Genomic DNA, 4896 nt, shown 5'->3' with positions numbered 1-4896 from the left:
GCCTCTCACTGACTCTGGGCTTGCGTCACTTCCCAAGGATTCCACCGGCCTGGGCAGTGACTGCCTGGCTTCCAAAAAAGGAATTTTCACTCCAGTGCCTGATCCTGTTGACTCAGCCCCTGCCCTCACTTGCTGGGAGGCCCTAGGCCTACGTCCAGATGGTGGGGAAACTGTGGGGGCCCAACCTGTTCGAAGGGAGGAATTGAGGAAGGGACGGGCTGGCCTTCTCCCCATGGGAAAGGGGAGGACATTCAGAAGGACCTCTTGGCATTTGGGAGCTTCTGAAGGAGCTGCGGCCACCTCCGCCCTGTCTCCTGTGCCCATGATTCACGGAGTGGCCCGGGACAGAGCAGCCTCTTCGCAGAACCCTCAGGGAGGCTCCAGGCCTCGGGGAGGAGGCAGCAAAGGTTGGTTTTGCTATTGTCAAAGTCTTCAGTGGGCCCTTGGCCAGGAGACTGGTGGAATTGAAACCCACTCCCTTAGGGGAAGGGTCCCAGCAGGCGTGGCTGTCTTGTCTCTGGTTCGGATTAGGTGACAGGCACTCCAAATGTGACACTTTCTCGTTCTCATCTTAGTTTCTTTATCATCTGCATTTAGCCCGCTAGCTCAGACCAGGATGTGCCCCATGCAGGTGAGGGTGGGTGGGGAGAGCCAAGACGCTCTAGCGGGCTCAGGGCCTGGACCCTGTGAGGCCTGGATGCCTCCTCCACCTAAGCCTTCAGCTGAACCCCCAGGGTGGCGTGTGTGTCCCTTCAGGGGCTGAGTGTTTGTCTGTGTGTCTTTGATGGGGCCAAGCAGAAGAGCTCGAATTGGAAATTATTCACTTCTAGAATCACAATTCAGAAAAAAAGAAATGGTTCCCATGAGCCCAGGTTTCATGCTCCTGCAGTCACTGCATGGACCTGGACGTCACTCCTATGACCTCTTTTTCAGGCGCACAAACACAGGTAGCTGCCATGATCATCCCACGCGCATGCGTCCTGGTGTGTTTCTGCCACATGATCCCTAGGCTAGATTCAAGGAGCACTTTCTGCCAGCAGCAGGGAACAGAGTGCAGGCCTGGGATGAACTGAGGACATCAGAATGAAGTGCTCTAAGAGCCATGATCTCATGGCCAGAGACAGACTCTGGCTAAAATCACCTGCAGTGACCAGACTTCACAGCCCAAACCACTGTCTTCATCCATAAAATCAGGATCCAATCGACTTGGTCCAGGAACCCCATTCCCAGACAGATTTTCTTGGCCCAGATTTTAAAAATGTAAACACGGTCCCTCTTCCAGCCAGCACTTTTCAGCTGGCCAGCCACAGCTTGCCCTTCTCCTGCACCCCAAGGAAAGTGTCACCACCCGCCAGGTCAGGAGCCCAGCTCAAAGCCATGGCGCAGGCCTCTTCAGGACTAGGATTCTAAAACGGGGGTCCATTTCCCCAAAGGGAAGTTCTCCTTTCTCCTCATGTGATGAGGTGGGGGCAGCTCATCAAGCCACATGTGGGGGTGGGCCTCCACCCAGGATGGCACTGTCCCCGCACAGGGTCTCCTGGCTCCCACTCCTTCCTGTGTTATAAATTGTAGGGAAAGAAAACTGTGGCCAGCACCTTTCTCTACCATCACCTCCACGGGGACGGCTATTCCTTGCTAGAATTACCAGGCCCCCTCCAGCAGCAGAGGCCATGGGGCTACCTGCCTGCCCTCCAGCTCTGACAGCCAGCTCTCAAGTCCCAGTGGGCCAGGAGGAGAGCTCTGTCTTCCCCAAGATTTTATTGTATTGTGGCAAAATCAACATAACTTTTTTTTTTTCTTTTGAGATGGAGTTTCACTCTTGTTGCCTAGGCTGGAGTACAATGGTGTGGTCTCGACTCACTGCAAACTCCACCTCCTGGGTTCAAGCGATTCTCCTGCCTCAGCCTCCTGAATAGCTGGGATTACAGGTGCGTGCCACCACACCCAGGTAATTTTTATATTTTTGGGGTTTCACCACATTGGCCAGGCTAGTCTTGAACTCCTGACCTCAGGTGATGCAACCGCCTTGGCCTCCCAAAGTGCTGGGATTACAGGTGTGAGCCACCATGCCTGACCAACATAACATTGTTTTAAATGTATCTTCCACCTCAGCCTCCCAAGTAGTTGACACTATAGGTGCACACCACCACACCCAGCTCATCATCTTTTTTTTTTTTTTTTAGATTTTTTTTTTTGTTGTTAGCAACAGGATCTTACTATGTTGCCCAGGCTGCTCTCCAACTCCTGGGTGCAAGTGATCCTCTCACCTCAGCCTCCCAGAGGACTGGGATTATGGGCATGAGCTATTGCTTTTAAAATCTGATGATCAGTGCAGTGCCTTTTATTCTGAGCCTCCACTCCACTGAGTGGTCTCCCCCAATTCATGCCCCAGGGGCTCATGTGCCAAGGCACTGGGGGACACACTCCGACTATGGGGAGTTGTGTCCCACCCAGGCCTCCCCTGAGATGCCCACTGGCTATGACTGTCGGAGGCCAGTCTGTGAAGGTCACTGCGGCAACTCCCCCAGCCCACCTGCGAGAAGGCTTCAGGCCACCACTGCTGGGAGCCAGGTTCTCCCTGCCACTCCAAGGCCAGGCCAGGGTACCAGGACCCCTGTGATATTGTGATATAATAAAAAATACGTTTTTGGCCTCTGCCCCCATTCCTGACATAGATCTCCTAAAATCTGTAATCTCCTGAGTGATTGGAATGGCTGACAGAGTTCCTAAATCCTTTGGAATTTCCTGGGTTATGGGGGCATCTTTTCTCTTTTTTTTCAAGACAGCATCTTGCTCTGTCACCCAGGCTGGAGTGTAGTGGTGTGATCACAGCTCACTGCAGCTTCCTGGGCTCAAGTGATCCTCCCACCTCAGTCTCCTGGGTAGCTGGGACTACAGCTGCTCACCACCATGCCTGGCTAATCATTTTTATTTTTTGTAGAGATGAGGTCTCCTTATGTTGTCCAGGCTGATCTCAAATTCTTCGGCTCAAGTGATCCACTTGCTTTGGCCTCCCGAAGGGCTGGGATGACAGGCATGAGCCCCCGCGCCTGGCCAGGAGCATCATTTTAGGAGACTCTTGGTGGGCTCCTGCATGGCCTCAGGATAAGGGCTGGTTGCCAGGGAACCAGCCCTGTGATTAAAGGGTCAGGACTTTCAGCCACATCCCCCAACCTCTGGGGAAGGGAGAGGAGCTGAAGTTTGAATCAATCACCAGTGGCCAATGAGGTAATCAATTGTGCCTATGTAATGAAGGCTCCAGAAAAATCCCCAAGCTATGGGGCTCAAAGAGCTTCCAGAGAGTGAACACGTAGAGGCTCTGAGATCGTGGTGTCCAGGGAGGCCACGGAAGCTCCACGCCCTGCCCCACATGCCTTCCCCATGAGTGTCTTCATCTGTGTCCTTTGTAATATCCTTCATAATAAAAGGCTAAACATACAGAAAGGATTTCCCTGAGTTCTGTGAGCTACCCTAGCAAATTAACCACCCCCAAGCCGGGGATCAGGGGAACTGAGATTTGTCACAGCTTGGGGCTTGCAATGGGCGTGAAAAGTGAGGGCAGCCTTGAGGACTGAGCTCTCAGCCCGTGGTGTTTGATGCTGTCTCCAAGAGGACTGTGTCAGAGTTGAATTGAATGAGAGGACACTCAGCTGGTGTCTGCTGGAGAACGGGTTGTCTGTGGAGAGAAATCCCCACACATTTCGGTGCCCTAAGGTGAAATACTCTGTATTGAGAGTGAGAGCAGAGAGAAAAAGCAGTGTTTTTTCCACAGCCCCCCACGCACCCAGCCATTGTGATGTTACTGCTCGTGATGGTGACTTTACGTGTCCACTTGGCCAGGCCACAGCACCCAGTTTCTGGTGAAACACCAATCCCGATGTTGCTGTGAAAGATATTTTTGAAGATGAGACTAACATTTAAAGCCGTGGACTTTACGTAAAGCACATGCCCTCCAGGTTGCCCATTAGGGAGTGGCCTCATCCAGTCCATTGAAGGCCTTCAGAGAAAAAACCGACATCCCCTTAGAGAAAGAATTCTGCCCGCAGACAGCCCTGCGGGTGGCGCTGCGACATCAGCTCTTCCGGGGCTCCAGCCTGCAGCCTCCCTGCAGATTTCAGACTTCCCAGCCCGCACAGTCACACATCTGTACACACAGCTCATGGGAATGACATGTGGGAAGACAACTAAGGCAGGATCACTTTCAAGCCATATACCAACACCTGCCTCATTGGTATGTGGTTAGACCTCAAACTTACAAAGGCTGGGCACAGTGACTCACACCTGTAATCCCAGTACTTTGGGAGGCTGAGGCAGGAGGATCACTTGAGCCCAGGAGGATGAGGCTGCAGTAAGTTATGACTGCACCACTGTACTCCAGCCTGGGTGACAGAGTAAGACTCTATCTCTTTTTTTTAAAAAAAAAAAAAAAAAGGAAAACCATGCAATCTGCAGAGTCCTAATGAGGAAAAAGGAGTCAGGTTGGTGGCACCAGGTGAAAACAAAGAGATAAAGCAGATGAGCAATGGGTCTGGCTTCCTCCATGGTCCAGGACAGATAAACAAAGAGAGGAAACAGACATGCTGTGGGTCTGTTTTTCTTTATGGTCCAGGACATGTGGCCCTCCTGAGCAGATAACGTACAGAGCTCACAAGCTTCCTGCTTATCAACAAACACCTTAATTTATCAAACACCTAGGCTGATAGAAAAATGGAAGTTAGTTATCAATAAGCTCAAGTTCCATTCTATAAACTCCCCAGCCAGCCTTGGTCTCCTGGCAGGCAGCTCCTCTTCTGCTGATTCTGCCCCCTGCAACCTTGCAACACATTTTCCTACTTTCTCTAATAAATCTGCCTTTCTTTACCTACAACTGTCTTGGTAAATTCTTTTACCCCCGCG

The sequence above is a fragment of the Pan paniscus genome, chromosome 17, assembly GCF_029289425.2.
Source record: "Pan paniscus chromosome 17, NHGRI_mPanPan1-v2.0_pri, whole genome shotgun sequence".
Taxonomy (NCBI): Eukaryota; Metazoa; Chordata; class Mammalia; order Primates; family Hominidae; genus Pan; species Pan paniscus.
The sequence above is the reverse complement of the archived record's forward strand: the minus strand, read 5'-3'. Positions refer to the sequence as shown.